General features: G+C 43.2%; 1 protein-coding gene across 2 annotated transcripts in view; it reads right to left on the bottom strand.

Moving 5' to 3' along the window:
- The window catches only part of TNS3 (tensin 3), a 586,621-nt gene that overhangs the window by 390,103 nt on the left and 184,815 nt on the right, over positions 1-11,703 (bottom strand). The gene's annotated exons all lie outside the window — the stretch shown is intronic.

Below are 11,703 nucleotides of genomic sequence, written 5' to 3'. Positions count from 1 at the left end.
GAACTAAACTAAACTAAAGTGAACTAAATCTCCGAGCACTAAAAAATACTTGGAGGACCCCCGAGCGTGCTCGAGAAATCTCGAGTATATTCGCTCATCACTACAATTTATATGTCATAGGTCGCCTCCCTCTCTTGATGCGGGCTCCGGCGCTGAGCCTGCATGTTTTCAGGCACATGAGAGCTGATCCACCAGCGGCTGTAACATGTTTAATGCCGCTATCAGTCTATGGCACCCTTTAAACCCTTAAGGATCAAGACACTTTGTAGATAATGACCAGGCCTTCATTTTGAAATCTGACCACTGTCACTTTATGTGGTTATAACTCTGGAATGCTTCAACGGATCCCTTTGATTCTGAGACTGTTTTTCATGACATATTGTACTTTATGATATTGGTAAAATTTCTTCAAAATTTATTGTTTTTATTTGTGAAAAAATGTAAATTAGGCAAAAATTTTGATACAGGAAAGATTTATATCTTTGTACCGTGTTAGCCAGTGGATAGAAAAATATTTAGAATTGAGAGTCCTCAGTGGTTGATACCTTTTAATGCCTAACTGAAAAGATGGTAACAAATTGCAAGATTTCGAGACTACTCAGGTCCCTTCATCAGGCATAGACACTAGTCTAAAAATTGCAACCCTCAAGGTGCTCAAAACCACATTCAACAAGTTTCTTAACCCTTCAGGTGATTCACAAGAACTGAAGCAATGTGGAAGGAAAAAATGAACATTTAACTTTTTTTCACAAAAATTTTACTTCGGACACAATTTTTATTTTTTTTTTCTCAAGAGTATCAGGAGAAAATGAACCACAATATTTGTTGTGCAATTTCTCCTGAGATCCCCATGTGTGGAGGAAGACCACTTTTTTGGCGCACGTCAGGGCTCAGAAGGGAAGGAGCACCATAAACTTGAACATAAAATTGGGTGGAATCGAGAGCGGACACCATGTCGCATTTGCAGAGCCCCTGATGTGCCTAAACAGCGGAATCCCTCCACAAGTGGCCCCATTTTGGAAACTAGATCCTTCAAGGGACTTGTCTAGATGTTTAGTGAGTGCCTTGAACCCCCAGGTGCTTCAGACAAGTTTATGATGTAGACCCGTGAAAATTAAAAATCACATTTTTTACACAAAAATCATCTTTTAGCACCAATTTTTTTATTTTAACAAAGGTAGCAGAAGAAAATGGACCTCAAAATTTGTGTAATTTCTCCTGAGTACGCTGATACCCCATGGGTGGAGGAAGACCACTGTTTGGGCGCACGGCATGACCCGAAAGGGAAGGAGCAAGGTTTTACATTTTGAACACAAAATTGGCTGGAATCGAGAGCGAATGCCATGTCACTTTTGAAGGGCTCCTGATGTGCCTAAACTGTGGAAACCCCCACAAGTGATACAATTTTGGAAACTAGACACCTCAAGGAACTTATCTAGTTGTTTGTTGTGCATCTTGAACCACCAGGTGCTTTAAAGAAGTTTATAACGGAGCTAAGAAAATTAAAAAAAATAACATTTTTCCCCAAAATTTTTATTTTTTTATTTTAGCCCCAAAGTTTTTATTTTCTCAAGGGTAACGGGAGAAAATGGACCCCAAAATTTGTTGTGCACTTTCTCCTGAGTGTGCCAATACCGCATGTGTGGGTGAAAACTACTTTTGAGGCACAGTGCAAAGCTCAAGAAGGAAGGAGCGCATTATTATAGTGCAGATTTTACTCATGGTTTGAGGGGGCCATGACCCACTGGGAGAGCCCCTGAGGTGCCAGAACAGCAGGACTTTTCATAAGTGACCCCATTTTACAAAATAAACTTCTTGATGAATTAATCTAGGGGTGCAGTGATTGTTTTGTCTCCATCCTTGGGTCACAGAATTTTATACCATTGGGCAGTGAAGAAAAATTTTTTTTACATTATTTACATTTTTACCACAAAAAAATTAGTTTTAGCCCCAGATGTAACATTTTCACACAAGAAGTGGGTAAAATTTGCACCAGAATTTGTCCCACAATTTCTACTGAGTATAGAAATACTTGATATGTGGCTGTACAGTACTGCTTAGCCATACGGAGAGTCTCGGTAGGGATGGAGCGCTATTTGCCTCATTGAGCACAGATTTTCCTAGAATAGTTTACGGACTCCTTATACAGAGCCCCCTAAGTGCTAGAGAGCAGAATCCTACCCTCCAAGTAACCCCATTTTGGAAGTTATACCCCTGCCAAATGTGAACGGTAAAGGTGTTTTATGCACACTGGGGCTCAGAAGGGAGGGGGTATTTGGATTTTGGAGCGGAGAATTTATTGAATTTCTTTTGGTGGGTGAGGAGCCATTTCGCTTTTCCAGAGCTTTTGTACTACCAGTAATGTGGAAACTCCCTATATTTCCATTAACAGATGACAGACCTGAGTGGGGACTTGCTTTTTTTGTGAATTGAGTTGAAGCTTTTATTGTGAACATTTTTCATAACGTTTGGGATCACTTTTATCCGGCGCTCTACGCTGACCACATACTTTGGGGTTTGGGATCTAAATCTCCGAGTGACATGAAAAATGAAACCCCCGAGTTATCCAATCACTATAGTGAGGCAGCAGAGTTACTCTGGACACCGTCTGGGCTCTATTCAGCGTTGTCCTTCCTTTCAGAGGTGCACAAAATTATGATGGACCACATTTTTATGCACGTTTAAAAAGACAGACCCTGCCAGATCACAGGTCCTATGGCGTTCACAGTGCTTCCATCTGCCTCATTATAGGGAATCTTCCGCCAGCGGTTCTGCCTGAATCACGTATTTCAGAGATTTACACGGAAAACCCGGTGTAAGCATTCAGTGTAGAGCACAGGATAAATGTGCGCCGAGCCTTACTGCAATCTTTGGGAGGCAGTATGAACAAATCCACAGCAGGTGAAAAATTGGTTTTATTTATTTTTTACTCTGTTGTGTGGTAAAAGTGATTAGGCAACTTTATTTTTTGGTCGGTACGATTACAGCGATACCAGATTTATATCCTTTTATTATGTTTGACTGCTCTCACATTCTGTAAGACCCTTTTTTTTTGCAGAAAAAGTTTTTGCATCGCCATATGTTGAAAGCAATAATGGACATGTGAGGGCTTGTTTTTGCGGGACAAGCTGACTTTTTTTATTAGTACCATTTTCGGGCACATAGCATTTTTTGATCGCTTTCTAGTACGATTTTTGTGGAGGCAGAATGAACAAAAAACAGCAATTCAGGAACTGTTATTTTTTTTTCCAAGTGGTAAAATTGATAAGGCAATTTTATTCTTCAGGTCAGTACGATTACAGCGATGCCACATTTATATAGTTTTTTTATGCTTTGGCTCTTTTACACCATAAAAAGTTTTAGAGGAAAAAAAGATTTTGCATTGCTTTACTCTGAGAGCTATAACATATATTTCAGCTGATGGAGCTGAATGGCGGCTTGTTTTTTTGAGGGGCAAGATGGCATTTTCAGTGATTCCATTTTTATTTACATTCATCTTTTTAATCATGTTTTATTCCACGTTTTCCAAGCGGTATGATGATAAAGCATAGTTTGCCACTTTTTTGTGTGTTTTTTTTTGCGGTATTCACTAAAGGGTTTAACTAGCATGACACAGTTATAGATCGGATTGTTCCGGATGCGGCAATACCAAACGTGTACTTTTTTTTTTTTTTACATAAAAATGTGTATTAGTGGATTTTTTTGTGATTATTATTTTGTAATATTTTTTTCCAGAATTTTTGTTTCCGCTTTTACTTAGTCCCTTTATGGGATTTTCACTTTTTTTACTTTGATTGAAGATATAATGCATTGCAATGCACTAGCATTGCACTGCATTATACATATACTGAAAGCTTCTGACACCATGCTGTGTGCATGGGTTTAGAAGCTTTCTGTAGCTTGGTGACCTGGGGGTCATCATGACGACCCTGGGTCACCATGGCAGCGATCGGGCCCCTGCGATGACTTTGCGGGGATGCTGATCTGAAGAAAAGGGAGCTCCCGTTGCTCTGCCTCCTTCCTGAATGCTGCGATCGCGCTCAATCGCAGCATTTAGGGAGTTATCAGCCAGGTGCGGCGCAGACACCGCTCCTGGCTGTTGGTGCAGACACTCAGCCACTGGCAGAGCTGATCTGCTGCACTGTTCAGGCGGGAGCATCGGTGATCGGCTAGTGAGATTGACTGACTGATCACAGCGATCTGGGTGAGGGGACTGATAGTATGGGTCCTGCACCCCTTCCCGTGCCTCTCAGCTGTCACAGACAGCTGTCAGCCCTGAACTGTCACTGCGTGTTTACATGCGGTGACAGTTTAAATGCATGACAGACACAGTCCGTCCTGGAACTGACACCCGGCCATGAAGAACTGTGCCTGTCAGTGGACGTTAAGGGGTTAAATAGGCAGATTGAGAACAAATTTGTAGACACATGTGATGATGATTACAGGACACATCTTAACCCCTTAATGACTGAGCCACTTTGCAGGTTATTGACCGTGCCTCATTTTTTAAATCTGACCAGTGTCACTTTTTGCGGTAATAACTCTGCAACACTTCAACAGATCCTACTGATTTTCATAGTTTTTTGAGCCATCTTGTGCTTCAAGATAGTGGTAAAACATATTCAATATGATGTGAGTTTATTTGTGAAAATATTGGAAATTTTGCAAAACTTTTGAAAATGTGCAATTTTCCAACTTTTAATTCTTATGCCCTTAAACAAGAGAGTCATGCCACACAAAATAGTTAATTAATAACATTTCCCACATGTCTACTTTATATCAGAACAATTTTTGGATCATAATTTTTTTTATTAGAAAGTTACAAGGGTTAAAAGTTGATCAGCAATTTCTCATTTTTCCAACAAAATTCATAAAACAATTTTTTCAGGAACCACATCACATTTGATGCGACTTTGGATGGTCTACATGACAGAAAATACCCAAAAATGACACCATTCTAAGAACTCCTAAAAGTCCTCAAAACCATATTCAACAAGTTTATTAACCCTTTAGTTTTTTCACAGGAATTAATGCACAGTGGAAAAAAGAAATGAACATTTTACTTTTTTTTTCACAAAAATGCTACTTTAGCACCAAATTGCAATAGTAACAGGAGAGAATGGACTGCAAAATTTGTTGTGAAATTTCTCCTGAGTACACCGATATCCAATATTTGGGGAAAAACGGCTGGGTACATAGGACTGGGAAGGGAAGGAGCGCCAGTTGAATATTTGAAGGCAAAAATTACCGTACTTGAGTTGAGAGCAGACGCCATGGCACGTTTGGAGAGCCCCTGATATTCCTAAACAGTGAAAAAACCCCACAAGTGACCAGAAACTAGTCCCCTCAAAGAATATATGAAGATGTGTTGTGAGCACCTTGAATCTCCAGGGGTTTCACAAACCTTTATAACGTAGTGCTGTGAAAATACAAGATCACATTTTTCCCCACAAAAATGTTCTTTTAGCCCCAATTTTTTTTATTTTCACAAAGGCTATAGGGGAAGATGAACCTTACAAATTTTGAGTAATTTCTCCTGAGTACACCTTTACTCCATACGTAGATAAAAATTACTTTTGAGGCACAGTGCAAAGCTCAGAAGGGAAGAAGTGCCATATTGGATATCAGATTTAGCTGGAATGGTTTGAGGGTGCCATGTCACATTGAGAGAAAACCCGAGGTGCCAGAACAGCATAAAGCCCCATAAGTAATGTCATTTTACAAATTACACTCCCCAATGAATTCATTCAGGGGTGCAGTGAGCATATTGACCCCACATGTGCCTCACAGAAACTTATACCATTGGGCAGTGAAGAAAGAATAATTACATTTTTTACCCCTAAACTGTTGTTTTAGCCCCAAATTTTTGTAAGGGCTAATAGGAAAAAATTGACCTCTCAGATTGTTCTGCAATTTATCCTGAGTGAGCCAATACCCTATATCAGTGGCGTATCTAGGGGGGCAGCCGCGGCATGTACCCCGGGCGCAGCCGGCAATGGGGCACAGTCGGGCCGCCTAATGTGGCGGTCCACAGTGTTTCACCCAGCGGCTGCATTCTGCCGCCCCCGATCTGGGAGTCAGCTGTTCTCTGTGCTGACTGTCAAGCTGACAGCCGGCACAGAGAAGCTGCAGAGCGCCGGCTCCCAACATGTGCGGAGGTGGAGGGGTGCCCCTGCAGGGTGGCTGCGGCGGGCAGGGAGAAATCCCTGCAACTCCGCTGCCTACAAGAGAAAATAGCAGCGGAGCTGCAGCGATCTGTCTTCCTGCTTCCTGCCCGCGCTTCCTCTCACACAGACGCACCGCTGGATGACGTCATCATTCAGTGGCCAGCTGTGTCAGCAGAAGGCGATGGAGATGCTGCGGCAGAGCGTGAGGAGAGGTGAGAGGGGTTGTGTGTGTGTGTGTGTGTGTGTGTGTGTGGCTCGCTGCAGGGGAATGTGCAGAGAGATAAATGGTTTGTGTGTGTGTAGGGGGAGGAGAAGGCAATGATGGGTGATGACGGGGAGAGGGCAATGATGGGGATGGTGGGGGAGGAGAGGGCAATGATGGAGCTGACGGGGAGAGGGCAATGATGGGGATGTGGGGGAGGAGATGGCAATGATGGGGCTGACGGGGAGAGGGCAATGATGGGGATGGTGGGGGAGGAGAGGGCAATGATGGGGCTGACGGGGAGAGTCATGGGGATGCTGGTGGAGGAGGAAATTATGGAAGTGGTGGAATGGGCAAGGATTGGGATGGTGGGGGAGGAGGAAATGAAGGAAATAGTGGAATGGGCAAGGATGGGGATGTGGGGGAGGAGGAGATGATGGATGTGGTGGAAAGGGCAATGATGGGATTGGGGGAAAAAATGCTGGAGGTGGTGAAATGGGCAATGATGGGCGTGATGGAGAAGGCAATGATGGAGGTGGTGAAGAGAGCAATGATGGGGTGGCGTAGAGGACAATAATATGTGTGTGGACAATTTGAGTGGGGATAGGGGGATTTATTATTTGTGGGGATAATTTGGGGATGGGGAATTTATTATGTGTGGGGTGAGATTTGGAGTGGGGATGGGGGATTTAATGTGTGTGGGGACATTTGGAATGGAGATGGGGGATTTAATGTGTGGGGTAGATTTTAGGACACAAAATGAAGAGCAAAAGGGGAGATGGGGGGCATATATGAGGAAACAGTATAGGGGAATGGGGGGCATGTATGAGGAAACAACATGGGGGAATTGGGGGCATGTATTAGGAAACAGTATTGGGGAATGAGAGCATGTACGAGGAAACAGTATTGGGGAATGGGGGGCATGTATGAGTAAACAGTATGGGGGAATGGGGGGCATGTATGAGAAAACAATATGAGGGAATTGGGGGCATGTATGAGAAAACAATATGAGGGAATGGGGCGCATGTATGAGGAAACAGTATGGGGACATGCATGAGGAAACAGTATGGGGGAATTGGGGGCATGTTTGAGCAGACAGTATGGAGGAATTGGGGGCATGTTTGAGCAAACAGTATGGGGGAATTGGGGGCATGTATGAGGAAACAGTATGGGGGAATGGGGGCATGTATGAGGAAACAGTATGGGGGAATGGGGGCATGTATGAGGAAACAATATGGGAGAATGAGGGCACAGTATGAGGAGCGATGTGAAAAATGTATGTGGACAGAGTACGGGAGTGAGGGTGATGGGATCTGTGCAGACACAGTATGGGGAGTTAGGAGAGCAGGTAGTATAGAAAGTGAGGGGGTAAATATATGAGGAGACAGTATGGTGAACAGGGCGATGTGAGAGGAGACAGTATAAGGAGGGAGGGGAATAGTGTGAGGAGACAGTATGGGGGGACAAAAGTGAGTGGGCACAGAATAGAAACTGAATAGTGGGTGTAGCATGGAGGGACAGTGTGAGGGCACAGCCAGGAGGGGACAGTATACCAAGGAAGGGGCGTGTGAGTACAGTATAAATACTGGGCCCTATAGGGGTACATAGTATGAGAGGACAGTGTGAAGAGGGGGCCGGTATGGAAAGGAGAGGTCAGTGTGAAGAGCAAGTACCATAAGAGGGACAGTGTGGGGGTCACATTTTGTGCAGACAATATAGTGAGGGCCAATTATTTAATAAGGAGCATTATAATGACACTTCTATCTTTAAGGGCATCATGTGGAAATTTTCTGCAAAAGAGCGGAGAAGATGGAAGTCTGCAGAGACGAGCTGTGGATGAGAAAACTCATCATGGGGTCTGGACAAGATGAAGAAAAGAAGGAGAATGACTCCAGAGAAGACGTCATCTATAAGGTACCTCGATGTAAATGTTATGTGTGATGCTAACTAACTCTCAGGTTTTTATTTATGTTAGGAGCTTTAAAGGGGAGGTCCAGGTTTGTAATGAGTCTGCAGTCATTCTTTGTGACTGCAGACTTCTGAATTCTCACACTGCGCCCTGCACGCTGTCAGGAATCTCTCGTGCTGGCGATTTAAATAAAATGCGGTCACGTGCTGACTAGACATGTGTGGCCTCACTCAATGAAAATGAACTGAGTGAGGCTGGGCATGTCTAGTCAGAATGTGGTCAGAGGTATACAAATCACAGGCTTGTGCTGACATGACCGTCCACCGGCAAGGGGGATCCTAAAAGTTTGCAGTGCATTAGTTGTGAGAATTCAGAAGTCTGTGATGTCAGGATTCAGCTCTGCAGGTTCCAGTAGTCGTCACATGGATACGTTACTCATATGTGACTTTCATACTTGTGGTCCTGTGACAACGAGCTTCTCTTCTGCTTCTCTCACTTTTTCACTGATCATTGAGAGCATTAGGGAGAGGAGCTTGTAGGTACATGACTAAGTGTGAAAATCGCGTGTGTCCTGGGGGGGCACCAAAATGAATTCTTGCCCCGGGTGCCAGAAACCCTAGATACACCTCTGCCCTATATGTAATCCGGAACTTCTTTTAGGACACAGAACAAAGCTTGGAAGGGTAGGAGCACCATATTATAGTGCAGTGCCAGAATAGCAGAACCCACCATAAGTGACCCCTTTTTAAAAACTACACCTTTCAATGAATTCATCTAATAGTGCAGGGATCAAATTGACACCATGGATGTATCACTGAACCTGACACCATTGGACAGGGAAGAAAAAATGATTACATTTTTACCACAAAAACTTTGTTTTAGGCGACTTTCACACTAGCGTTGTGCACTGCACGTCGCTATGTGACGTTGCGGTGCACCAACGCTAGCTGTGAATGCGCTGCACAACGGGGGCAGCGGATGCAGTTTTCCAACGCATCCGCTGCCCCATTGTGAGGTGCGGGGAGGCGGGGGCAGAGTTCCGGCCGTGCATGCGCGGTCGGAAATGCTGCAGACGACGCACCAAAAAACTTTACATGCAACGTTTTTTGGTGGCGACGGTCCGACGCAACATGACGCAACCGTCGCACGACGCTAGTGACGTGTGGCAATGCGCCACACTGCGTCGCTAATAAAAGTCTATGGAGAAAAAACGCATCCTGCAAGCACTTTTGCAGGATGCGTTTTTTCTGCAAAATGACGCATAGCGACGTCCAGTGCACGACGCTAGTGTGAAAGTAGCCTTAGCCCCAGAGTTTACATTTTTACAAATAGGTAAAAATGGAACTAAAATTAAAAAATTTAACAAATAGCAGGTGAAGAATTGGTTTTATTTATTTTTTATGCCTTTCCTCTTGCGGTATAAGTTTCAAGTTATTTCAGTGACTATTGTGGGGTTTGCTTACTTTAACAGAAGGGTACCAACAATTTTGTCTGTGTCTGTATCTATAAAGGCAGTCTGTCTTTCCCAAAATTCAATTTCAGGAGATAGTCATTTAGAGAACTTAGCCCATTTAAAGCAATATTGGTAGCCTAATTCTCTCTGCCCTTATTGGCCATAAAATCATGTTTAATCATTATGCAAATGAGGGTGCAGCAAGCTCAGATCCTGCAGTGGCACATGGCTGAGGTTTCAGTTCAGGCAGGGCTCACTCTGGGCACGGAAATGTTATCAATTAACAGAGGAAGACAGTAGAGTCATGGTAATTGAGGGGGCAGAACGGTTCTCTGAGCACTTGGTAACATCCCGGGTGAACTGGACACCCTCATATTGTCTTCCATCACACCGCTCCCAGCTATAAACTACTGGTGAATGAATGAAATGCTGGGAGCGGAGCTTCGGTGACTAGCGGTGACATCACCGAAGCTGCGCTCCCTGGCGGCCTGAACTAAAATGAACTCTTCAGTGTGGTAAAATCAGCTGCTGCTGGTGTCTGCACCAGCATCTGAAGTGATGATATCACTTGTGACAAGCACACCGCAGCCTGTGATTGACTGCAGTGGTCAGGTGAATTGAACAGCCTCTCAAAACATTTTTAATTGCACATTTTGGAACTTTAACAGAATCAAAGTTGAGGCAAGATTGTATTCTGTCTGGACAACTCCTTTAATTACTAATAATAGTAAAACAGAGTAACACACTTTTATAAAATCAAAATGTCAGTATTTCCACTTTTTTTGTGAAAAAGATAATATTAGACAAATGTGAAGATACCGAGTCGCGTAGGAAATAGTCCTTGCCGCGCCTCTTACTTTGTGGAGACACGTGCATCTCACGTAACTACCTACACCACGCAGGTCCTGTCCACTCTCAGATACCGAGTCTATATCGGTGCCTAGACGCCCTCGCATCAACGGAGGAGAGCCACAAGGAGCGCTTGTCACCGTCCAGGACAGCGCTCCAGTCCACCCACCAACCAGCTGCCGCTTGCTACTGCCACCAAGCTTGAGGACACCTACAGAGGATTGAACATTCCCAGCCTGCAGACTGTTTAACCGCAACCTCATCCACTAGAGTTAGAGTTAAAATATGTTTATTGACAAAAAGTGGTAAAGAGTAGCACCACACAAACAATAGTGTATCTAATAAAAATCAATTGAAAAAGAAGCAATTTTCCAAGTAACAATAAGTATAATGCACTCAAATCATACATTTACTGTACATCTCATATTGAAATGTATAAAAAATACATATATATCTCAGATCAAAAAATATATATATATCATGTAGTACAAATATTTAAATAAATAATAAAAAATAGATCAATTAGAAAAATAAAAAAATAAAATATATATATATATACCGTATATATATATATATATATATACACACAGCACTATACGTATAGGGTATACATTACTGTGTATCCAGATCTACAGTATATGACAATATATGCCATGTCCCATAGTAAATACAGAAGAAAAAAAAATGTGAAAGGAATACAATTCCTCCAAAAGTGCAGTAGTGAAGGTTTAAGTAGAAGTGTCAACACAAGATAATTCAATTGATTAGTGCTAGGTAATATCTAATAGCACCACCAGGACTGAAGTGAATGACAATAGTCGTCAATGTCGTGAGACAAAGAAAAAATAAAATGTTAAAAAGTAAAAGAACACATGGGAAAGGAGTATGTATGGTTCCTATGGGAGCTATGGCTGCTATGTAGTCAAGAGTGCACTAGTACAAAAAGGGCATGTTACCTTTAGAGAAGCCCCAGTGCAGCGCACACCCTGACGAGCATTTCGGACTGCAACCTAAAGGTACCGTTACACGAAACGATTTACCAACTATCACGACCAGCGATACGACCTGGCCATGACCGTTGGTAAGTCGTTGTGTGGTCGCTGGGGAGCTGTCACACAGACAG

Source organism: Ranitomeya variabilis, chromosome 6 (genome assembly GCF_051348905.1).
Source record: "Ranitomeya variabilis isolate aRanVar5 chromosome 6, aRanVar5.hap1, whole genome shotgun sequence".
NCBI classification, from domain to species: Eukaryota; Metazoa; Chordata; class Amphibia; order Anura; family Dendrobatidae; genus Ranitomeya; species Ranitomeya variabilis.
The sequence above is the reverse complement of the archived record's forward strand: the minus strand, read 5'-3'. Positions and strand labels throughout refer to the sequence as shown.